At 39.6% G+C, this 27,049-nt stretch overlaps 1 protein-coding gene across 1 annotated transcript in view; it reads left to right on the top strand.

Annotated features, from left to right (window-relative positions):
• The window catches only part of sncb (synuclein, beta), a 73,721-nt gene that overhangs the window by 22,155 nt on the left and 24,517 nt on the right, over positions 1 to 27,049 (top strand). Inside the window, exons 2-3 of the mRNA XM_067598855.1 lie at positions 26,149 to 26,231; positions 26,463 to 26,589. The gene's annotated coding sequence lies outside the window, so the exon portion shown is untranslated. The remainder of the gene's footprint in view (positions 1 to 26,148; positions 26,232 to 26,462; positions 26,590 to 27,049) is intronic.

The following is a 27,049-nucleotide window of genomic DNA, read 5'->3' as shown; positions in this document are numbered from 1 at the left end:
ATGGTAAAGTCCAACCCTGAGGGTTCAATCAGAGGCAGAAACACAAACATAACCCTCTGTTTGTGCTGCAGTCTCAACTGCGAAGGAACGGTGCCAAGAGCTGGAGGACCTTCAGGGAAAAAAAAGGTGTATTTGAAAGAGGGACAGGAGAAGAATGTGATGAAACGCTGATGAGAGATAAAGGTGAAGGTTACAAGGACACATTTTAGAATCCACATTTTTTCCTCACCTCATTTAAAAATTTCACTCCCCTCATTCTACTGCTGCTGCTGTGGAGGTCAAAAAATATGATAGAAGCATGTTTGCAATGCTCAATTCAGTAGGCTCTGATTTAAAGGGTCAGGAGTTTCATGACTAAACATGCTAAGGCGCTCTATAAATAGTGCCGAGCAAATGCTTATAATGGCCTTGGAGAGCTGGGGAAGCATGACTGACATTTAGCATGTCCATATATAACATAAAACTCCCAGACCTGCCCGTAAGTTGTGCTCATCCTGTGGGTAGCATGGCAGAGTACTTATTGATCTGCAATCGCCTCATAAAGGCATTTCTCAGCAAATAAGGGACAAGGCGCAAATGGCCATGCATTTATTCATCCTCCTCATGACCCCACTCACCCAGAGAGGAGTGAAAAGAGAGCATTTGACCAAGCAATCAGAAAGAAAGTAGACAGAAATTTGTTATGCGTACTTGGTACAACCTGAATGTTGATCTTCTCTACTTAAATATTCTCCATAACCCTGAGTTGAGGTTTTCCATCATGCAGCTTTTTATTGAAGAGTAAAATGTAATGCACCAAAGCAACAATGTTAGTGTTTTCCACAATGCCTATGAGTTCGGCAGCTTAACATGATTGATAAGTATGTGCAAGCATCGTTTAACATAAAGCATCAATGCATTAAAATGTCCAATCAATCATTAGTAATAATGAGTAGAAAAATAAATCGAGTTTCAAAGTAGCTACTGCTTCACAACCCGATGATTAACTCTGCAAAAAATAGCACCACCGTGCCTGTGCAGCCACTGCCCCGGCAAGGACTTGGACAACAAAAGCCCACCTGGACTCTGCCATTCCAACTCAATGTAATCAAACGCTGTGTGCTCAGAAAATGCAGACATGTTAAAATCTGAAAGGATGACATTAAGGATGAGAGATGAACAGGATGACAGAGGGCTGTGTGAGACAATAAAATCAAGGCCATCCAAGAACCAAGATGGATTGATGAGTCCATTGAGTGGAGATGGCAGGCAGCCAGCTAGCACAGAGGTCAGTGCAGAAGGATATCTCTTGGAAGAAATGATGCATTTAAGAGGGCCAAGGCTGCTAGGGTGGGCTCACTGGCGGGGAGAGAAAGCGAGAGATATGAAGTGAGCGATGGATGAGGAGGCGGAGAGAGGAGGCTGGTATGTAGATGAAGTGGGGACGTGAGAAATATTTAAAATGAGAACAAGAAATGATGGAGAGTGAGAGAGCGATCGATTTAACAGGATACAGGTAAGTGGACAATGGGAGGGGAAATATGGAAGCGGGAGTGAAGAAGAGTGATGAAGGGTTACGACTCGATGACAAAAGGCGACAGGTGGAGAAAACATGATGTGACGAGCCAAGTTAATTTGAATTAAAGCTGTGAGAATTACTGATAAATTTGTCACATTAGCTGTAACAATGTCAGAGGATAAAGAACAATAAGAATTCATCCAACACATGAACACATACTGTACTAGAGAGACCCGCTTTTTCCATTGAGACACGAGGTTTCATACCACAGCGGGTGCCAGAAACATTATACCCAGGGAGACTGGTTTTATTAATCAAACTGATTATTCAGTGAGTCAGCCACTCACACAAACAAGGAAAAATAATGGGTTTGAGCCTTAGCCACCAAAAATGAAAAATATCACCCATCTGCCCATTGTGATTTGCTGCGATGGATCCGGCTAAGTGTCTGCTAACACCCCGGCTGGCTAATTGTGTTAGGGTTTATAACGGTGAGGTCCACAATGAAATTCATGCAACCCATCTGCCACATAAATAAACAATGCAGATGGAGATGAAGTGAATCAGTCGGAAGTGAACTGTATGACTTTTCAAAAGGTCTCCGCTCTATTCACTGTTTGGCATGCCATCTCAAGACCTTGACTTTATTCCCCTCCACTCTCCCCTTCTTTCAAATTCCACCCTTGACATTCCCCCCTTAGACAAATAGCTGCAGAAATCCATCCTGTAATGTGGACAGCCGTGGAGGTTGTCTCCCTTCATATTTTCTCTCTCCTCACTTCTCTGACAAGGAGCTAAATGCTGCACGAGGTATTAGTTGACTATGGCCTGATTGATATCCCATATGGAGGTGCTAAAATGCAACCCTTCGCTTCCTGTTACAATTCAAGGTCACCAGACTAATAAATAGAAGTATTTCCGCAGGGAAGTAAAGCAGAAAGCTTTCATAGATTTGTGATAATGCTGATTTAATATCCTTGTTAAAGTGAAACATGAGATCTTAAGAAGAAAGAAAGACAATGATCATTTGATGGAGGACAGTCACATCAAAAGGTACCATGAATGAATTCACTGGAAGGGTTTCAACAAAACTTCAAATCAGAGAGGTAGACATAAAGAGCTTAACTCTGCTTTTAACTTACCACGATAATGTTTGATGTGTCAGCTCATTGCATTTCCTTCTATTTAGAAATGCAGTCAAAGAATGAAATGAATCCCCTTAAGATGTCCCCAAGGGAAGTTCTTCAGATTTTTTTTTCCCTCCTCCATCTGTCAAAATCATACTTTCACTCCAATACACAGCCCGCGGAATATATAAAACGAGAAGGTTGTCGTAAATGTATATTAAGCATTTTAGAAGCACAGTTGACAACTACCGAGGGCTAAATCGCTCAGTTGAAGCAGAACCTGTTCTCAGGCAAAACACAGCATCCTCATAATCCAGGTCATATATATAGAGAGCTCTCCAAGCCACGGGAGTATCATACATACATGCATGTGCACATATTAGGAAAAGATAAAAAAGGAATTTCCTCTCAGGCGAAACTGGGTAGGTTAAACTACAAATGATACTTTAGCAGATACAAGTAACTTTTTACATTAAGGGAGTTCTATTCCCTTACCAAGAAAATACATACTGTTGCAGATGAAAAGAATTTGATTCAGCCAAAATGTAAAAACTTGTGACACATTGATCAGTTTTTTTTTTCTAGCATTGTACAGCTCTGTGATGAAGTTTCTACACTGCAGGAATATTACTAGATTGAGTTTGGTTTCTGTTGCTGACCTTTGTTACTGCAGGTGCTCTGCTGTGCTTGGATGCTAGCTGCAAGCCAGCAATGTCATTTTGTATGACTCGCCAGGCAGGCAGCACTAGTAAGTTTAGGCAGCTTGTGTTCAGGTTGTTACTTCAACCTCTCCTCATTGGGCACACTCTCCATCTGCCTGCTCTGTGTCAGCTTGGCAAATGTCCAACAAGCTGTGGGTAACCCCTCCTTTCACTGCCACTGCATCCACATGGGAAAGAAATACCTACAGCAGTGCTTTGATATTTTTTTCTAAAGCACCGAACAGCGCAGCTGGCATTCTCTGGATGAGCGGTATGAGTGTGGTGATGCACAAAGAGCTAGCTCCCCTTGTAGTGAATTGTTGGACAAGTTAGACTCACCTCTTTTGACCACAGTAGCCTCTGTGCAGCCCTCAGCCTGTTTTCACTGTGACAGCTAAGTCCCATCCCATTTCAGCTGACAGGACCTGCTTGTACCAGGTTGTGATCCCTTTGACAAAAGAGCTTTAACCTACCTCAAGAAATATCAGAGTCCAGATAAGTTGCAGCTCAGCCCCCATCTTATAATTGTGCTGCAAAGGTGTGATTTCCCTCGAGGTAGCTCGGCTTGTTGCACCGTCGTGCGCAGCAGCAAACATGGCTTGCGCTCACTCATTCGTCTCGTAGCTTCACTCTTTGTTGAACTCTGCAAAATTCCAACTTCCTGCTATATTTCATGCCCTAGTGTTGTCATTTTAGAAACCTGTCAACTTTTACCATCACAGCTAAAGAAAACTTACCATGTTAAAGTACTCATTGCCTCAGTCCTGAAAGGCATACCAGGCTTCTTGACATATAGAGACAGTCTGGGAACAGACTCCTGCTCAGCACACTATTAAATCAAGATGTAGAAATAAACGTTATAGTTCAGATAATACGACAAATTTTACATGCTATTCATGACTTAATATTAGGAAATAATATAAAAATAATAAATAATATAAAAAATCTTTTTATTCAGCAGCTATCTGTGTTTACATCATTGGTATTGATTGTCACCGAGGGCACATCCTGGATGAAAGTTAACACTAGTCTTGGGCAGTATCTACCTTTTCATACCTTCATACCTTCCTACATTTCACCGGGGTATACAGTATATTTGTATTTTTAAAAAAACCTGTAAAAGCTGAGCTGCTGGTGAAAGAAGTCACTGTAGTGTATTATTTCACATGTGTGTTTAGTGTTTTCAGACAATTTCCACAACAGTAGCATGTATGACATTGTCTACTGGATGTGCGGGTCAGAGGTTTTTTAATTCTTGCACCCACCTGACCCGTTCTGAGAGCCAATCCGCACTGCCCGACCTGCAAAAATCAACCACTCAAATCTGACCTGACCCAGCGCCACTCTGCTGTTGCAATCCACATTGTGGTCAGAGGGGGGATTACATGCTGCCTTCAAGTGCTCCTCGTAAACTCCAGGTGTACTCTGAGTTTGAATTTTTGAGGGTATTGAAAATCATACCTTCAGGATTTCTAAATACCCTGACATACTGTAATACTGTGATACTGCCAAAGGCTACTTGACACCAGTTCAGTGTTATAGTTCTCTTTTGGGATCTGCCCTTATTGGTAGATGCACGATATGAGCCCCCTTGTGAACTACAGGATTCAGCAGGTCTTCTTGTGGTATCTTAAACTGCCCTGTTCTTTGCTCTCTGCTTGCCAAGATAATATTTGACTTTCATGCACTGTCGGTTCACTCCGTCTGTACTAACTCAACAGTAAATGTTATCATATATACTAATTTTGTATGTACTCACAAAGCTTTTGGCCTGTCTAACAAAGTTGTTGCTATTAATACAGATGTCTTCTTCACTCTTGTGCTTCTAAGGAGCAGAGGAGACTGACTGCCCTCTGCATACATTGCACTCACATACCCGGCTCTCGACTCATGCAATCAGCTGTTTGGTTGCTGTTTAAATCCAGCTCAGGGCGAGCACTGTCGAAACAGTCTTTGTGCATACTATTACCAGATCCTTCACTGCTAGGAGGGTTGATTGCTTGGCAACACTCAAATTCGCTCTCTCCCAGGAGTAAAAATGCATCTTGGAATTATTTAAATGACTTTCATTGAGAGATGTCATTGATGATAACTGTGTTTCACCCTAACACATCTATTAGACACTAGCATATTATGAGGGGTCCATATTATGCGTGGAGACTGCAACTTGTTTTTTTTTTCCTTTTAGCTGAACTGCAAGGGTTTGTCAGGGAATTACTTATATCCTCCACCCAGCTGGTGTTACACTGGATGAACCGACCAAAGTGGAACGCAAGCTTATCTGCATAACCCCACTTTCCTGAGAGAAAAGAAGTAAGATTGGCCTTACAGCATCCCTTAGGACTTGGTGAAGTGCAGAATTAAACTCTGGTAGTAAGCATGTTACATGAAATAATTATGCACTCCAAAAGGACACACATATATTTATCCCTCCTAAGGATGTTCTCCCACTCACACTGGACTTAAATCCTCTGGGACACAGAAATCCCAGATGATTTAACTTGTACCTTGTACCTGACAAGAACAATATCAGTGATATTATGCTATAAATAACTTCATGTACCATCTTTGGTATTTATGTAGTAAAAGAAAAATACCTTGAACAAGCAATAATTGAAGAAGATAAATGTTTTGTGTAGAAGTAACACTATGAAATGGAATAAATAAAACCATGAGGTAGTTTCCGGCCCATTCTAAAGCATTTATTTGGCGTCATAGCGTAGTAGTCAGGTTGTCTCAGGTTTCAAGGATTATTAGGTGATTATTTGTGCTGTCAGGGACGTGCTGTACTCAGGCTGTTATAAATGGTGTGTTTCACTCAGGGACCAAGTATCCTATCAATCTAACACTTTAGAGTATCATCAGTAGACCTTGGTGTGCTCTGCAGCTCAAGAGAATTGACTATCTTTTCAACAGGCTAAGTCATATTAATGCGTCTTTTAATTTTTTATTAGTTCACCAGCAGTTAGTTATAATTATGTACATGGAATCTGTTGCTTTGCCATATGTTTTCCCAGTATAGCCATTGTGGAATAACTCGTGTAATTTAACAGTAATGCCATGCATTGCTTAATGTCTTAATTTATTATACGAAATTTCCACGCTGGCATTCACAGATGCTTTACACTTGTGTTTGTTGCTGTTGAATCTGTTTACTGTTGGATCTCAAAATAAATATTTCCTTTGAAATGCAAATCATGGCATGCACAAAAGATAAAGAAATGTGTATAGCCGTGTTTTCTGCTTCTCTCCTCTTGCTGAGGAGCATGTAGTGTGTATCCTGAGCTTAAACATAGGGTTGTGAAGATGCTGTCATCATTTGCTATGATGTCAAGCTGTTTGCTCCTGGGAAATAGACAGAACGCTATGTGAAAGAGTATCTCATGATTTTCTAGCATCTTCTGACCACTTCCTTCATCTTCTGCCACTTAAAAAAACAGCATTTGCATCATTATTGCAAGTCTGAATAATAAATAAATTATGCTCAGCATTTCAGGATGAAATAGATAAATGCTAAAATCTGACTGTTTTTACTTGTATAAAAATGAATCCACTGTCCAGAAGGAAGGATCCCTGCATAGCTTTATCAGCTTATTGAGACTTTTGATCTTCCAGCTGAGCTTTGAGCTGGTATCTCTTTGTACAATGACACTTGAGAACCTATTCATCTTTGGTGCTTGACGTTTCAGATGCCTTTTTGAGTGTTAAAAAGATGTCCTCTGAGTGTTCATCAGAAGAGCGCCTGATCAATTGTGAGAGAAATGTAATAAAACATGTATAAATGTGGTAAGGGGATCCTCACATTGGCTACCGCACTTCGTATCTCCCTGCAGATTGATTTCTGTCCTGCGCAGCAGCAGAGTCAACTAAATATGTAATAGGCTGGCTATCTGCTCAAGCTCAGGAAATTACGAATGGATATTTAATGAACTGGGTGGACTTCAATATATCACTTCAACATGTGCACATACTGTATGTGGGAGGAAGAAAAGGATGTGGAAGGCAAATTCTGTTGGTCAAGAAATGAATGTGCTTTATCTCATCATCGCGGTCTTAAATTAGACCATCAAGTCTATGATGTCAACTCCTGCGAGGAAATTCGTGCAAAAGTACTATACATCTTACATTTTATCAGACATCACCATGGAGGGTGAGATTAATGTCATTCTGCTACAGTCTGCAGAGATGCAAAGATAAGATTGTTCATTTGTTGTGGAATACTAAATGCATGGACACGTTCTAAATGACATTATTCTAAAAGTGTAAAATAAACAACCCATTTCAACCAAGATTCACATAATTTTATACACTGTAGGCTAAATTTAGACATCTCTATTCCTAGCCAGAGGCAAAAGAGTCGAGATTCTCTTGAAAATGTCAGCGAGATGACTCTGAGGACTGGTAGCAACAGTGACAGCTGACAATGAATGGATGGCTGACATTGTGCACAAAATACCAGTATCTCATATTGTGATGATGGAAAATGAAAATAAAGATCTCGGGGAAAAAAAAAAACTATGATTCATCACCGTGAATCTACATTTCACTTGTTTCACCAGTTTTGTCTCTTGGTGATGTGACAGAATTGTGCCGCAAGATTTTGTTCTATAGCTTTTGGACTAAATTGCTCATAAACATTGATTATGTGTCTGAGATCACAATTGCAACCCATTTTTTGCTTTAGAGAGCTTTAGCTAAAGCTGAGCTGCATTACTGTCGTTGAATGGATGGCAGCATTAGGAGTGTTGAAAGCAAGACTATGTTAAGGAATGGCATCAAACAAACAAGGCTATGCCAAGAGAGAAGATTAATGCCTCTGCAGCTTCATGTACACATAATGTACATTTCACTCAGTGCAGTACATGAAACAAACTGTTCCTGCTTTAAGTAACACTAAGCCTGATTGATGAATCATAAACTTAGTTGCCACTAGATGCTGTAACTCCCTAAAGATTCAGTTCTTTGTTATATTCACAACAGTCTATGGACTGCGCTCCGTCACTGGCAAAGGTCCGACAGAAAACAAAAAATATCAAAGGCAGACCAGAGTGTTTTATGAATTCCTCCTCCACACTCAAGTGCTTTCCCTTGTTGCTGAATAGAAATGCTTTTGATCTAAAACTTGAGGCCACTGTGTTCTCAGATGACAATGAATATTACATGGAAACAGCCTTGAGATGCAATTCTGCTTCCTGTCCTCGACAATGATGTAGCGTTTGTCAACAGGAGCTAGACCACAAGCAGGACTGCAGAAAAAAGAAAAAAAAAAAACAGCCCGAGACTCTCCGCAGACTTTCACAGGATTAGTAGCGCAAATAGTTTAACTAGCCTCGGTGACAGCTGCTGTCACCTAATTGAATTCTGTAATTCATCATTCATTCTTGTTTACTGTCAACACAACAGGTGACAGACTGATGAGACATCTCCGAAGAATTTAATGATGAATGAAACCTACTGCTACTATCAGCGTGTGTTGCGGGCTCGCTGCCTACCAAATGACAGGACGTCTGTTTATTCCGTTACATCAAAGTCAGCATGGTAGTTTTCAGCTGAAATCGTGCTATTCTTTTGAAACTGGTAAACACCTTATCATGTCCTTTTTATGCAGTGCTCTATTATCTCCCACATTGCAAGAGAAAGGGTAAGGAGTAAGACATAACCATTATAAAATGCAATTATAAGTTGCTCAGGGGTCCGAACACCCACGTTGTGCATTACATCAGGCCAAAATTTCTTTTTGCCACGGCGAGTGGTTGCTCATACATATTGCACCAAGGAGAGATTATGATTATTTCCGCCAGGCTTTGACATCATTCCGCTGTAACACTCAAAAATTGATGTACCTGGATTCCAGCCGAATCCAACCCACAAAAAAAAGAAGAATTCAGAAGATAATTTCATTGTGTCTCTGTAAAATTAGGATTTCCTTTGAGTTCTAGTTAACAATTAGGCAATAATACATGAGAGGGAGTGCCATTCACCATGTTTTCACACAACAGAACAAAACAGTGACGCTGGTTAGTTTGCGCTGCCTTGTAGTCAGATGTGTTGCTGGGTTACATATATGAAATGGTAAATAAGGTGGAGTGATGCTGGATTGATGCATATTGGCACTTGTGTTTGTGGCACATGATCTAACTGTGGTGTAATTCAATTTTTAAAGTGATGATGACAGTAAGAGTAGAATTCATTCTTTAAATTAAGCATCATTATTAATATTCTCTCTGTTCAGGTTTTATGTTGATTTCTTCTAAAGCTATGAAGATGCAGCTCCAGCATCTTGAAAGCATCTGCAGATGCAGTGGCACCTGATTACTTTGATCAACTCTTCATTAGTTATGCCTTAATCACAGATCATAGCAGCTGATGCACCTGGGAGTGAAATGGTCTTAATATGGCTGCTGGCAGAGATGAGCTCTCCAGCTGTTTGCTGCCCTCCAAAAGCTGTCAGCCCTCATTTGAGCCAATTGCCCTGTGGAACTCAATAATCAAACCTGTAATAACCTCACACAACCTCAAATGCACCGGGCCAGCCGCTGCACATCCCATTTCCCTCTCTCTCGCCCTTTCTCTCTCTCTCTCTTCCTCTCTCCGTGTCTTCTTTTGGCTCAAATCGAAGTGTTGTGCAGATCTGTGTGTAAATGGCCAACCGAGTACGATTCATTTCACACTCGCTTATCTGACTTCAGAATATGCCAACCTGAAACTATATTTTTCAGGGTAGAGCACATGGCTTGGCATAGTGGTAAAGTGTGCCTCTCCGTTTCTTGAAATTAAGCAAACACATAAAAAGGAGATCAGACTAATCGTTGAGTTGTATTATTTTCCTTCCACACATACTGTATCTTGAATTGTTACCCTTTAGGTTGCTTCCTTTGCTGGACAGTAAATAAATTACATCATTTTATACAAAATGTAACTTGCATCCTCTAGATCAAGATTGTTCACAACAGCAGTAAAGAGTAACAGAGATGAGGAGCTCTTTTATATGCAGATTTATATTTCTCTACTGAAAATATTTTTTTTTGTAAATCAAGCATTAAAAACATTTGATTATCCTCAGAGATGTTTTCCAGTAAAACTTTACCCATCAGCTTCAAACAGACACTAAAATGTGTTTTTTTTTTCAAGCAATAAATTTGACTGGTTCCTCTGACAGTGGAGTGAGTTATAAAAAGAGAGTCTTTTTTCCTAACAAAGTGTTTTCATGTACTCAGATGAAAATGAGAGTTTACTGTATAGAAGAGTAAAATGTCATGTCCTGCAGGGAATGTTTTGCAAAGGATTTGCTTAATTATGATTTACGTGCAACAGTGCTATAGGGAAGTCTCACTTTTGAGATCCCACGTCTCATTACATTTAAAGGATGCTCTCATTAACACACTTGATCTTTGTGTCACTTTGTTGTCTGTTTCAGTTATAAACGTTTCACAATAAGGTTTCCTGTAGATGATATTAAACAAGTGACTGCATAACATAATGCAGTCTGTTGCTCTCAAAGAACTGCAGTCTTTTCTGTCACATGACAATAACTTGGAGGCACCGCCTGCCTTGTCCTGTAACGTTGTTAATGAAAAGTTTAAGGCTTAAACTTTTCTGGACGGCTTCCCTTTTCTACTTTGCCTAACAAGGTAGATATTCCATTTCACTTGGGAGCTTTCAGATACGTTTTAGTCTCCATGGTGTGATGAGGTGCCAAAACTACCAGGGGAAGGCAACTCTGTGGAGAGTCTGTCAGTGTGCTAAGGATCAAAGGCATTTGCAAAGAGCACACACACATCAAACACTGCCGTGCAATGTGTTACCTAGCAACCCCAGACCAGGTGTTGCAGAGAGTAGGAAATATTAAAGCCCACATTCTTCCTGTTTTCTGCAAATACAATTTTAAAGGAAATCGATAAAGCGGCGAATGTGTGCTGCATGCGAGAGGAGAAGTTCTTTTTTTTTTTTAATGCACTACGGCAGACAACAGGGGCGCAAAGATAAGAGTGTAATATCAAAACCTGAGACCAGAGGAAAGAAAATATGAAGGAGTGACGCATATCCTCTGATGAATCATCCTAATAATGCCCATATCCTGTCTGTATAACAGAATTCACACTGACGTGAGCACCAGAAAGTTGTGGAAGAAACTCACACACATACATACATACATAAGCTTGAAAGGCCCAATTCCACTGAGTGGCCATGTCAGAATGGAGTTAGGCAATTATGTGTGATGCAGCAGAGTACTGAAAGGGAGCAACGCTTTGAGCACTAAGGTGAGGCCACTGGGTCCTCATGCATCACAGGCAGCCCTTTATCATGATTACAACACAGCTGTCATATTAGTAGGAAATTAAGCAGTGCTATAGTCCTACGGTTTAACAAGGCTGAGCAGCAGGTATCCATGCCTGCTGTTACTGGCAACAACAGTATCAAACCGCTGGCAACATGTGAGGTCAGATCCCCCCACAGTGAAGTCAAACATAAGTCAACCGTAAGAGATGACGACGCTGTTTGAATGTTGTTCGAAATGCATCAAGATACAGGTGAATTTGTGATTTACGGTCATTAATAACAACCGTGTCCTCATTTGCTCGCTCCTTGTCACACTGGGGCAGGTTAGCTTTATTTACCTATAAATGGTGATGGTCATTACGGGGAGCTAATGCGAAAAGCATCTGCAACAATATGTGCGCGTAGCCCCCTCAGGAACACTTGAGAGAGTACGGAGAGTGATGTGGCACTGCTTGTCTGTCTTAGCCAGCAGAAACAGGTGTAAGCTGTGAAAGTGCTTGATGAATGTTCTCTTTAGTGCCGGTGACTGACTGCCCTTATTCACACAGCAGACAGCTCCTCTGGCTAAGTACTCTGGGAGCAGATACTGTACATGGCTGAAACAGGCATATAGAGCAAACCAGGCAGACACACACATACACATAAATGAACATGAGTAAAAATGTAAACAAATGAGAACATTTTTTTTATCACACGCAGCCCAGATTGCTCCACTCGGATGAGAGGACACTCACCGGAAACATGACCACTGATTGATTTTGTTTGTTGATGATAAGAGACATGAGGACCCCACCTGTAGCCTCCCTCGGAGTGGCATATGTGGGCGTGTGTGTGTGTGTGTGCATTAGATGCATCCATTCTGATAATTATTACAAGGATGGATAGGCTGCGAGAGGATACAGCCCCACACATGACAACTTAATCAAGCCGCACAAGGACAAAAATAGGATTAAAGAGGGTGAGAGAAACGTGAAAGACAGCCCTCTTTTCATGATCTATGAATAGGGTCTGAAACAAAAGGACAGCAGTGGATGGAAGGCTTGCGTGATGAAGACAGACTGTTCCCCTCTGGGTTAAAGGGATGACTGACAGAATAACAGGGTCGCGATCTGACTTCCCCCTGACAAAGGAAATAAAGCATCACATTTAAACAAAGAGCTTGCCAACGAAACATAGCTTTCATCTCATCCAGTCTGACTATGAGAAGCATGATAGGAGAGGCACAGAAAAAAACATGCACACACACAGACCAATAGCACAAGCAAACAAATCAGCAGACACGTACTTTTAGAGCCGTGCATCCTTTATTACTTTTGGGTTATTGCTTTTTCTTTTCTTGGCTGGCCTCTGACCCTTCCTCTGCACTGAACTGTTATTCTGTTTCCTTTTGGGTTTTTTTTAATGCTACATACAATTATATGAAATATAAAAGCTAAAAGTGAAAGAACTCTGCAGTTACTGTAGGAAGAAGATGTTTTCACATGTACAACATCTAAAGAGGTTACTTTCTCCAAGCGACCTGTAAGGATATTGATGAAATGATGAACATGATGTGAATGGTTGATGATGAGGGATTCTTAAAAATTGTCATTGGTGTCGTGGTTTTGGGAGCTGCATGTCTGATGGTCTCCTGTAACCTTTCATTTGACACCCCGCCAGATGTCCCACAGAAACCAATTACTCCACTGTCTGAAGCTTTTCCACAGCTCGATATGCCAACTTTTATCCAGGCATGCTTTGGTCCATGGCAGTAGTTATTCACTATTTATTTCACGTTTTTTTTTTTTCTTTAATGTAACTCATTTGTATGGAAGCAAATCTGTCTCACTAGATTTTGAAATTTAAAAGCTATTATATTTCTAACACTGAATTGTTTTTGCATTGAAATTACAGTATGTATCTGATTTTTTGCCTCTGAATGCAACTCTTCAAATTTTCAATAACTCATAATCACTCATTCCGAACAGCAAGCATCCAACTATCACGTTGCATCGAACACTCTCTGTCCACACTGAATCCGTTAAATATGCACTTCTGTTACGTCATGTAAACAAACCACATACCTATCAACCATGCCAGTTTTTCTATCGCTGAAATTTAGCCCAACTTTAGAGTGTTATTTAGTTCCTTCCCGACAAGAATGACATGGTCAGTCCCAATGGATTCCTTAGGTTGCCTAGTTTCATATGATACAGGTATCTTCACTAGCTTTAAAACTGACTAATCTTCTGTAAGCTGTTGTGCCATAGTCAGTCATTTATCCTGATGACTAGTAAAGTCAAATTAGATTTTTTTTTGTTGATGATTTGATTCCTTGTAGCTATTTTTTCAATCCATTTTAAACTACCACACAGCAAAACCAACCAAATTGACCAATCTGGTCAAATTCTGGACTGGATGGGAGATTCTACCAACAAGTCTCTCCGTAGAGGTAGTCAAGGGCAGATACCCCACAGCCTCCACCTGCTTTGAGACCTTGAACTTTCCAGGGCATTATAAGGATTACACATGTGATATCCTGGCCTGTATTTGCACTTGCCAGACAAGATTTGATCTTGTACTAAAAGATGTTGCTGTAACCTTTTAAGCTTGTTAGCTGTTAAAACTGTTCTGTTAAAAATGTGAATGTTTAAAGAGTCATTGACTGAGTTGTTATACTTGTAAAACTGAACGGAGGTGTCACTTGAGAGGGAGTGCTTCACACGCCGTCCTTACCCTACCAAATTAACACACCTGATTAGTTAAGTGATTTTGCTTAAGTATGCATATTTTTGGCATAAGCTTGAAACATCTGAAGTTTCTTATAAACAATCTCTGCACTCAAAGAAACCATTCAAGCAGGAGTTGAAGGTGAACTTCACTGTACTGGTTTTATTTTCTCAGACTATTACAGCTGAAGGGGATGAAAGTGTTTGCAGTATTACTAAACATCTGTCAACTTCAGCTTTCACATAAAAAAAAACTGGTGTGGATGTAGAAGTTATTTCTTTTAGGTGATGTAAAACAAATCAGAATAACAGAAAAATTCTGGACAGATGTGGCAATCAGAAGAACTTTTGAAGGTGCAAAAGTGCTGCAATGTCTTCTTGAGGCAAATATTTTAAATCCCTTAAGGAATACCATGTTACTTCAATTTTTTCCATTGACACAGGTTTACTTATTGAACAATCTAAATATGTGATTATAACATAAACGTGACATACACAGTAGGCACATTGTCAAATACTATGTGCTCTTTGCTGCTATTTGAATTGCTTAAACATGTGAACCACACTATTCATTAAAATCACATTATATTTGCATGTATCTCTGTGTTATCTGGTCCAGGAGTTGTACGACCCTGCACCCTCAGCTGATTAGGGGTCATGACTGTATCTTTGGTTCTACTATTTGAGATTCGTGCATGTGTCTACCCACAATTAATTAATGTGAGTGTTTTTCATGAACTTCACAACATATCAGAATACAATATACACTCACTACACGCCACTTCATTAGGTACACCTGTGCTATCATATACAATCCAACAGCTCTGCCAATTTTGTTGACATTGTCAGAAAGGTGATAATGCGACTTTGTGTGATTATTGAGGTCGTAGTGGGTGGTGGTGGTGTAGTGAAGTGCATTATACTGAAAAATGTTCCTGATATTTTCCCTTCCTCATGTATGTAAATGGAGTGGACAAAATCTTAGAAACACCATTCAAAATAATGCACTGAAAACAGAAAATGTACAAGCTTTGTAAATGTAGAATTTACAGCAGAGCTGTTCTATTGGATTGCATTAGATTGCACAGGTGCACCTAATGAACTGGCCAGTGAGTGTACAATATATGGATTCTCGTTTTTTGTACAGCTAGCCTAAATAACTAATTGCATGTTATTACCTCCTCATGTGTAGTGCTCTCATCTCAATGAGCAGTCCTACGGCCCAACCCTGCCTGCATATTGACTATTTGCTCCTGTTCTTTTAAAGTATTTTCACACTGCTATGGCAGCAAATAGAGAGCCACTTCAAGTGGTTTAAGTCTCTTGGCAGGAACAAGATTTGATGCAGGAAAGCACCTCTTTCATCTGCCCTTGGTAAAAATACCTGGAAAAGACCTATACAAAATAAGAGTGTTAAAACATGAACTATCACTACTATCACATTATCTGTTTTTTTCTAATTATATTAAAAGATGACAATGTTAAGCAAGCATATTTGAACATTGTCTTGCATGACATAGATGAATATAGAAAAACTTGGCACTTTACTCCATACTCTCACCAGGTTCCAATAAAGTACAATAGGCAATCATTTAGGCCTTCAAAATCCATGACTTTTTTTTTCTTTTCATAGACAAATTTCACATTAGCTTAAAGTGAAACAAGTCTTTATTCAATGGTCACAAAACATCAAATGATTTCTTCCAACGTTTACTTAGATTTTAATGTCTGCAATATTGGTAAGAAGTCGAGCACGCAACAAAATGCTATGACTATCATTACTTACTGTAAGTAACCATAGACTGTAAAAAAAATATGGACGTTGTCACCATGACGTCACCCATTGGTTTGCGAACTGCCTTTTTGAAGCCTTGAGTGTAGCAATTTGACCATTGCCATCTTGGATTTGGCCGTCAGCATGTTTGATTTTTGGAGCCTGAAGTGACCATATTTGGACGAGAGGGTGGAGCTGACTATGGCGCTAGCTGCTAGCTTGGTTAGCGCGGTGTATTTACAATCAATGGTTAACAGTGATCATGCCAACAGGCCTAGAACCATTAAAACAAAATGTACTCACCGGAAGAAGTGATCATCCATCTCATTGATGGGTGTTTTATTACAACCGAACAAGACTGAACACACTGTGAAATAGCAGCAGCTACGCCTATATGCAATGGTTACATTACGTAAGCAACGCTGTCACTGTGGTAGCGCCTTGTCAATCATAATGTAGCCACGCCCTAAAGTATACACTGCCTTATCATCTATTTTACTCTAAATGGGACTATAATTTACAAAATGAATATCATGCTGTATTGAAGAAAACTTGAAACTAGCAATTGAAACCATAAAGTCCTTAGGAAACAGTTTACAGAGGTAATAAATCAAGAGAGAAGTAGGGTTATTTTCTCATAGACGTCCATACAATCAAGCTTCTTTTTGCAGCCAGTAGAGTCGCCCCCGGATGGCCATTAGATAGAATGCAAGTTTTTGGCACTTCCTCATTGGCTTCATTTTTTAGCCCTGGAGGTTGCCGCTTGTAAGTGGTGGAATTTTGCCTGTACAAAAAATCTAAATATTTGATTTGAAGTTTGCATTTAAAATAACAAACTTATCCTTTAAGTTTTTACCTGATCATCTCCATTTTAAGTGATGGTCTTTCTAGCTTTCTTTCTTTTCACTTATTCTTAATTTTTGCAGGGACAGTGCCCTGGGCAGGTAGTTGAAGGGCTGAACTGTCATTGTGACCTCCCTGCCTCTGTCCTCTGCAGGATTGTACAAGGATATTTATTAACCATCAATAAATCTAGAATCAGTAAGTAAAAATAATTATATATATATATATATATGTATATAATTATTTTTACATGAATTGAAGTTTAACACTAAACCCCATGTCTTGATTTGTGATATCACCACTGGCTGTGCCCCGTTTTCTTTCAGATGATAGTAAGTGCAGTAAGCACCTGGCTGACTGTACAATATCAGCCTGACTACCCTGTCATCACAAATACAGCACATTACAAATCAGTAGCACAAAGATGAAGTTTTAAATGGCCAATAGTTACTAAACTTTGGTGAGGATGATATGAAGAGGTTGGGTACAGCTACATTATTGCATTATTACATTTGTGCTTTTTTAAATAGTTTTGAGTAAAGTGAAACAGCCAGTCACATAACTACCCAGCTGTTAAACATCTTTTTTATTGCTTTTTTTTGTCAGTCAGATCATAAACTCTGCATCAGAACTGTAAGTAATGTTAGTGACAATGAACCATGCTCGCATAACTCTGTGCTAACAAAATTTGAATGAACGCCACCTCATTAAAAGTTCTGCATATATATTGTCCAGTAAATTCTGTTAATGTGCAACATGTCAGGTATTACCTGTTACTGACTTTTACAAAAACAAACAACACAAAAGGCAAATAAAGGAGTTAATACACTCACTGAAGTTTGGGTCGTGGATGTCTGGGTTTGTTGTCGTTATAGCTGGTAAATGCTAGATTGGATGAGCCTGAGGGACAAACTCTCACAAGTGCAGTTAGGGTTAGGTTAAGGTTGAGGTTAGGGGTAAGGTTAGCATACAAATCTCGCAATAGTTTCGCAAATCGTCCCTTTGGCCCATCCAATCAGTTGGTGCTAGATTGGATGGGCCAGAAAGATGATTTGCGAAACTCTCATGAGATTTGTACACTAACCTCAAGTTCAAGTTCATTTTTATTGTCATGTGTATTAAAAATACAGTGAAATACTTGTGCTCTCGCTCTCTCTGTCTTAACACAAAGGACAGAGCATCCCAAAACAGCAAAAAAAAAGACACTACAGACCTACATAGACTATGTACACAGTGCATTCATATGTATTCATTATAAACACAATATACAGTGCACAAAGTGACATGTAACACGAAAACAAACAAAAAGATGAGAGCAGTTCGTAGCGAGTCGGCATAGTGTGGCACCATTTTGGCCATGATCTTCCATAAATCACCACCTGAACCTTAACACAAGCCTAACCTTAAAGGTGCAGTGTGTAGAATTTAGTGGCATCTAGCAGAACGGACTTGGCAGAAATGGAATATAATATTCACAAGTATGTTTTAATTAGTGTATAATCATCCGATAATGACAATTGTTGCATTTTCGTTACCTTAGAATGAGCCCTTTATATCTACATATACACTGGTTCTTTAAGCCTACCCCTAACAGCACTGGTGAGAGTTCGTCCTTCCTGCCCATCCAATCTAGCACCAACCATTATAGCTGGCCTTCCTGTAATTTCAAACATCGGTGTCACGTGACCAATGGAGCATAACTTGCTTGGCTAGATGTTGGTTCGATTTGAGACAGAATCGAGTGCTTATCCTTGGTATCCTGTATGTTTAATCTGAATTTTTTCACTCAAATTTTGGGATCTGAATTTTGCCTATTGAATTTGGGCAACTTGAATATATATTGTTAGATTTTTTTTTAAATGTGAAATTTTCATTCTGAATTTGTGAACATTGAAAAATAAAAGTGAAAATAAGTTATTGAAAATTTTAATTTAAGTTGAATTCAGAGGCAAAAAAAAATCAGATACATACTGTAATTTCAATGCAAAAAAATCCAGTGCTAGAAATTCAGTGGCTTTTAAATTTCAAAATCTGGTGAGACACACACATATGTTGCTTCCATACATTTGGTAACACATGCATAACATTTCTTGCTTTTGTATTTAACTTTTGCACTGACAAATATACAATAATTTCAAGCACAATTGGATTCATGAACATAATGGGCAATTAGGCAACATTGAGAAGGTTTGTCATGTGCATTAATGTAAAAGTAATTTGTGTGTGTGGGGCAGTGAAGCAAAGCCAAACAACTAACAGTAACAAAACTGGTTCACTTGATCCAGCAGGACATCCACATACAACACATACAACAGACAGGAGACTGCCTCTAGTACATGATCCTGCATACAGTAAATACATTCAGCATTGTCACGCTATGTGTATTCATGCAGCGTGTTGTCTGACAGGATGGTGAGTGTTCAGCAGTATGGCTGTACTTCATTGATCACAGTTGTATCAAATTCATTCTTGATACAAAGAAAAAGAGTTTGGCCTGCAGGTTGGAATGAAAATACAATAGTAGTAGTATGAATGTAGAATGAACACTATACACACACCACCTTTTGTTTTGTTCAAAAGCTTCTCATGGTCTCTAGCCTTAAACCCTTTGAGGAAAAGAATCTTCTTGATCTGTCTTGATGCAGCCAAGCTTTTCGCTCAGTATGCTTTGGTTATGACAAAATTCACACTTTAGAACTAGCTAGCAGCATGGTGCCTGGCAGGACCGTCTCAGTGTATGTGTGTGTGTATGTGTGTGTGCGTGTGTGTGTGTGGATGATAATGTTTCTCAGTATTGTAAGTTTGTAGCTAAATAACTGTTTTTTTAAATAGGTATTTGTAAGACCTTGAAAAGAATACATGTATTCTCTACAGTATATTTTCATATTAAAGCTGAAATGTAATGGGTATATTCAACCCATAAATAGTACATTCAGCTTCATCCCACAAGTAAGTTATAAAAATGACCGCTGATGCCACAAACACAAATCAAATCTTACATAAAGCAATCTAACTAGGACTGTATATTAATGCTGTGTTAATGAATGTACCTTAAATTATGATAAATAAAAGAAAACATACTACATTCACAGGCTATCTTAGTAATATGGTTCCATCAACTTGAGTCCTCTTTTTCCTGGTTCATTTGCTCTCTGTCATTCCTCTTTTTCTGAAGTATTCTTCACCTGAAGTACAACATGATTGAAAGCAGTTGAGCTAATTCTCAAACCAACTCCTTATTCAAGTACTTTCTGCCTCTTTTCCCTGCAGGTCATTGTATGATATTAGATCACTTGAAAAATGAATATAGGGATTAGCAGTGTTTCTGCTCCATATATCTCACTTTAATACATCTTTTTTTCTTCTTTGTGAAAGAAAAACACTAGAAACTAGAAACATGTTTTGTGTCACTTGGGTAGAGTAACCAGTGCAACAACTCAGAAAAAAAACATTTGAAAACATCTGTGAGCAGACACATGCTTCATCAAACTTGAATCACTCCCAAGTGGTTTCCTCCTTTAATCAAACACACTCATTCCTCTGCCCAGTTTGTCACTGAGAGGGTGGTTAAAGTAGAAAGGTGATGGTTGGCTCTCACAGATGTATTTTTATTGTAAAAATTTTAAATGATTTGACATAATCTGTAATGTACCTTATGACTCCTTTGTCATAACGACATACTTTATGCTTTCCTGTCATAAGCTTTCATCAACTAATGGCAACATTACAATTCATGGTATAAAACCACCTGGGAAATTTGTTCTGAAAGACTGTGTATCTTAGTGTATGAGATTTGAAGACAACGAATAACAATAATACTAGCTAAGCTCATCAGCTGAATGAGAAAATATTTTTTTTCTTTTTTGATATTCTGGTATTTTAGTATTTTCTAGTTTAATTTTTGTACATTTAGATTTGAAGTGCTTATTGTAGCATTTGGTTGCATGTATTTTTGCTGATCCCTGACTGAAAAAATTACATTTAACCTCCTAATTGGAGCATCCAGTGGCCTACAAGTTAAGACATATAGCATTTAACTGTGGCCGGGGACCTTTGTTGCATGTCTTTGTCTACACTGTCTGCTTTTAAATAAAAGGCCAAATGCCAATAAAAAAGTTCAACTGCGACTGTAAGACTGTAAAAGTGCATCGAGGCAAAAATGTTTAGAACAACTTATTTTGCCTGTGTCTGTTGTTGCATTAGCACAGTGTTTAGCTTTGTCTCCTCACAGTAAGAACCCAAACCCAGCCAGCTGGGTCCTGTTTGTTCTCCTCAAGTATGCGTGGGTTTCCTCCGGGTGCTCCTGTTTCCTCCTACACTCCCAAAACATGCAGGTCTTGTGAATTGGAGAGTCTTAATAGCCTGTAGCGGGTGTGAATGTGAGTGTGAATGTGTTTGTCTATACGTGTTAGCTCTGTGATAGACTGGTGACCTGTGCAGGGCATATAACACCTACAGTATATGCTGCCGTCCCCTGAGACGCATGTGGATATAGAAGATAGATGGATGTTACATGTCAATGTGCATTGATTTGATACATCAATGAGATCCTAGTGAAGGAGGAGCTCTATCATGTTTATAAGAGTCACATAACTCAGACACATCAGATAAAAGCATAGTGTCAGTTGTAAGAGAAATAGACAGAGAATGAAAGTCAGAATAGATATTTTGTGTTTATCACCTTTAAGCTTGCACATGAAATATCACTCAAATTATCAGGTATGAATAAATCTGAAACTGACAAAACATGAGACCTAAAAGCAAATTATTCTTCCTTTCAGCACCTGTTGAATGCCTTTTAGCAGTGTTTATAATACTGAATCCAGAGGCTTTGGCACATAGTAACAAAGACAGTGTTCATGGAAACTATAGTATACAGAAGGCAGTGATGGAAGGATACATGATTATGTACTCAAGCAAATATAATGTAAATACAATATATTACAAGTTTATGTTGAGCATTCAAAATGTAACTGAAATGAAAGTACAAAGCATTAGCAACAAAATAAGTATGAAACTAACAGTACTTATAATTTTAGGTATTTCCTTTTTAGGTGTTAGATTGATGCACTGACCTTTTATAGTGTTTACTGTATAAAGTATTTTGAATTTCATAATGATCATCATAATGTGGCATAATCAGCATAATGTTTTTAAGTGTTTTACATATAAAACCTTTACCTGCAAAGTAACTATACAACCATCACATAAATTTAGTGGAGTTAGAGCCTCGAAATCTGAAATACTCAAATAAAGTTGCAGAAAAAATTACCTTCTACTTCTGGTAAAATGTCATTTGCTCATTCTATTTTGTATGATTGGCCAAACCTGTGTACTGTATTTGCAGGAAATTTTAATTTTGGCTAGCCTCTAAAACTCATTTTCAGGATAATTTGGGTGAAATGTAATTTTCAGGGAAATGTTTAGTCACAAAATGTATTACTGGCACAAGCTGAACTTACATTATCCAGCTGCATTCAAAGGAATTTTGTTATTTCTTTATAATACAAAACATTTTCTGAAAAATACTGAGAAGTGTTTCCAAATTTATGAGTGAATTGTCATTTAACTGCAGAAAACTGGCTAATTTGCATTAGAGATGTGTGACTGCAGTGCGGTCAGTGGGTTTCCTGTGGCTTCTTGATCTAGAATGGCAATTAACAGCCATCTAAAGAGATGGCTGTTAATTGTGTAGCGGTTTTAATTGCAAACGGTTGAGTGCTTTGGACACAAAGAGACACAATTGACACACATGTGCCTCCCCACACCAAGAAAGCCCTGCTTCCTGCCACTCAGGCTACACCAGGAAAATAAACCAAATGGCCACTTGTGACCATGTAGCGGTATCATACAATGTCAACAATCACGTCTGCATTATGCAAAAAGTGGGTAAACAACAGACTGAGGGACACAAATTGGCTCAACACCAGCTGTCTAATTAGCTTTGTGCTGATCTTGAAAAGCAAACAAACACTGAAAGCGGGACGTCTGAAAGCCGGCCAGGCATCGGTTCTAAGAGTTCTGTTCCCCCCAAATCAGACGGGGCGCTCCAGTTCCGCTTGCATGGAGAGAGAGGGAGATTTTAAATAAGACACATGGATAAGATCATACGTTAAGTTCCCAGAAGATCTTCGCTCGGTTATTTTGGAAACATTGTAAAGACTCACAAGAGGCTCGGGTAGAATTTACATTTTAATGAAGCCTTAGCTGATTGCTATTATGCTGAGTTCCTCGCAACTGCCTAGTTTAAGGTTATGTGAAGCACAAAAGAAAGCATATACTCTCACACACACACACACACACACACATACAGAAAAACAGCCTGATGCACATGTGCCCACACAGGCCTGCAGATACACACACGCCCCACTAATTTAACACACTCCTGCTGAGAGGTTGTTGCAGAAACAAACTGTCCTGTAAACATAGGGAGAGAGCAGAGAGGACACCCAGGGGTGCATTACATTCTCTCCCAGCACAATGTGGCTGGAAAAAAACATTTGCAACAATTTTCCTGCATTAGAAAAGGTACAAAATAGAGGCTTTTTATATTATACAGGACACAGGGAGAGCCAGTCAGAAAAATATAGGGGAAGAGGGAAAGTGGTCTTCTTTTTTGTTGTAACATGAGAGTGACAGGCACAGCGATGAGTAGCAGGAGCACCGTGACAAGTGGCACGGTGACGAGTGTTACTGACGAATTTTGCTCGGCGAAAGACAGCATGTATCATGTCAGATCAGAATCGTCAGGACTCGTCACTTCGCTGTCATTCAGCAACAGCCTGTGTGGGAGTGTAGACAAATCCGCATTCCTGCGTCGTTATCAGGCACACTGCAGTCGGAGGCGTGAGTAATGATTAGTCACATACAGTGGTGGCTGCTATTCACCAGTCATCACTTAAAAAGATGGCAGTAATGGCAACTTGAAATTCCTGCCGTTAATGACATTTTTGGGGAGTAACATCAGGCACATTACAAAGACTGTTTCATACTGTGAAAACCAAATCCAGCTTATGCTCTGGGACTCCTGGCAGTCCTGACGCTGCTTTAAAAAACGATTCCCTCCCTTGTTAAATGTCCTGGCACACCCAGAGTAGGAGACATCTTATCTGCAGCACCCTTCTTATCGCTCAGCCCCAGTGGAAACTATTGCCAGGTAGCAGGTTGTCATATGACACACAGCGCTGTGACAAGCCACAGCTCAGCATAGTTTGCCACACCGCTGGCAGCTCCTATGTGATAATACATAACACAACAGTACTGCAGGGTCTCAGATAGCGCCAAGGGGAAATATGAACCCAGTGGTGATTTGTATCTGCCTTATTAAAGAGCTGACCTTGACCATGGGGAAAACTGGATTAGTCTGATTTTTAACAAAGAGGCGGGATGATGTTATGCTGTTGAAATGAAGAGCTTCTTCCTTTTCATGCTCTCCTCTTCTGTTCCCCCCCCCCTCTCTTCCACCTCCCCCCTGCTGTCTGTCTTACTAACATCCAGTGTTCATTGTCCTGTTAAACAAAAGGAAGGGCTGATGCAACAGTCTGTGTCCAGGCGTCTTCCTGGCACAACATAAACACAGAAGACACCAGCTCGCTGTGGGGTAACACTGCTCAAGCAAACACACACAAAAACGCGCGCCAGCCATGCTACTTCCATCACAGACAAAGCCTGATGAGAGGATCCTTGAGGTGATTGAAGGGATAAGTACATCCTGCAAACTGCAGCTCATGGCAGGTATAAATCCATTTTTCTCCAATAGAAATACACGAGCATGTAATTTCAGACTTTTAGAAGACTTGCGTGAGACAGCTTTCTGTCCAAGACTGTAATCATTTTGGATAGGCCTACATTTAACTACTTTTATGGACATTTCATAAACATAATTAAGCTTGGGTGAAAGTACCCCTTGGCTCTTTTTATCCAAGCAATTTGTGACACCTTCAGAATACGAAGAGCTCTGAAGCGAACGGAGAGACAAATCCTGACTAGCAATAACCTTGGTGATGGTGACCTGGGGTTCGGTTAAAATCCATTTTGAACACTGGTAATTGTAGAATGAGAACTGATAGTCCCAGAGGATGAAGGCCAGTTCTTGAATAAATGAATTGAGAGGTATTTACATCATTGAAGTGACTGTGGGGACATTGAATTGACCCTACATTATAGGGTCACTTCTCTCCTTTCTCTTCTCCCACATGGAACATTAGTGCTCCTTTTTTTCCCCCCCTCTTCATCTCCTCCTCTCCCCCCCTTTCCTTTCTCATTTTCTCCCCTGCTCCGGTTCCTCTACACGGCACGCTCCTTTCCCTCACCGTTAGACATTATCTCAAAGACCAGATCACCATGGCAACATTTAGTCACATCGTCATCGCCCACACTTGTATTTGATGGCTGTTTTTATTTTGGAGGGTTTGTCGATGCACCCATACCTCACTGGCAGATCGCCAAGTAACCTGTTCTGGTGAAGAAGGAACAATGTTGCCATCTGTTGGTTTGACGTGTTTGTACATAGCGAGCGACAATGAAAAACATCCAGCCTTCCTGTGATGACTCATGACAGGCAATCACATGCCAATTAAGACCTTCGGCTCCAACCGAGATCTGTATGGCTTGATAGTATTCCATAAGATTGAAACACATCTAAACCATAGATGTCCCTCTCTGAAAAGGTCAACATGCACCATAGAATTTCTTTCCCTTGAAAATAATAGAAATGGAAAACAGGTTTTGAAAACAAAGATGCTGCCTTCCTTTAGTTTCCGGTATAACAAGCAGCTGTACACACATAATGGTGGTTTGATTCAAGCACAACTCAGGTCAAACTTGATGGCAGCTTGGTTAATTAAACATGGAAAATATTTGGGCTTACAACCAGGACTTACATTTATTCAGTGCCTGCCATATTGTATATCTCTAATGAAAAGAGTGCTCTGTTGCAGCAGGGTACCAACTAATATGAGAGATAATATATTGGCTGAGATTTTGGCTGAGTGTTACCCTTGAAATCTTGGATCTGTTTCTGTTCTCTGGAGGCGCTAATTGAGTTTTTTTTTTCCCCCCCTAAGTCTTACCGTTAAGTGATGTAATACTTCATAGTCACAAATAATTTTCCATGTGGGACAGATCATTGCTCATATTATTTATTCTGCTCGCTCAAGTCCATGCCAAGGAAAGGATGTTAAAATGTTTACCTACATTATCAGGATTTCTCCCACAGATAATGCGAAGAAAGATATTCCTCAGCGCTGAGATGCTGGAACAAAGCTGCTTCTTCAGGGATCAGATAATGCAGTATTGGAGGTAAATAAACTCAGGTCTGCTGGAGGCGTTTCTGCACTGGCACCATAGGAGGGGACCCCTGTGAAGACACAAGCCCAGGGCTACGTCTTAATTATTATTCTGCAGAGCTGTTTAGTGAGAAATCTAATTCAACATCTTTATAGACAGATTTTACAATATGGATTGTGCTCTAAAGACAAATGAGCATGTCGCACTGACCAGTCACTGGCACACAATTGTGTTTGCTTTCAGGTCCCCACCAAGGAAAGACAGCAGCCTTCCAGTTCTTGGACTGTAAAACTCTGCTATTGCTTGCCAGACAGTTGGAAATAAAAGAGCCAGTTGGCCTGCAGATGCTCAGTGGTCTTCTGTAAATTGAGTGAGTATTGTCTTCATCAGCCCTGCAGCAGTGAAGTGCCATATAGTGAATTCAAGCAAAGCTGTCGTGTATAAATACAATGTTTTTACAGTTATAAATGTGTATCTGATTTAAGGAAAACATATATTTAATATAGGTGGATTCAGGAAAAGGTAAGATGTATAGATAAAGAATTAATTGCACGAATTTCTTCAATATGTTCCTTACATTTGGATTCAGGACCAAGCCTTTACTAAATAAAAAGGTTGTGCAGTGTTTTCCATTTCATTTACTGTCACTGCATTTTTAAAGTTTCCTCACCAAAGCATCGCTATATTTGGCTTCATATTGTAACACCCTGCCGTGAGGTAAATGATCCCCCCCAAAAGCTTGGCTTAAAACTCAGAGAAATTTTCTGCATTTTATGATTTGCAAATTAATGCAAGCACCTCGTTTCCTTTCATTATTTATTCATTGAGAG

The sequence above is a fragment of the Thunnus thynnus genome, chromosome 9 (assembly GCF_963924715.1).
Source record: "Thunnus thynnus chromosome 9, fThuThy2.1, whole genome shotgun sequence".
NCBI classification, from domain to species: domain Eukaryota; kingdom Metazoa; phylum Chordata; class Actinopteri; order Scombriformes; family Scombridae; genus Thunnus; species Thunnus thynnus.
The sequence above is the reverse complement of the archived record's forward strand: the minus strand, read 5'-3'. Positions and strand labels throughout refer to the sequence as shown.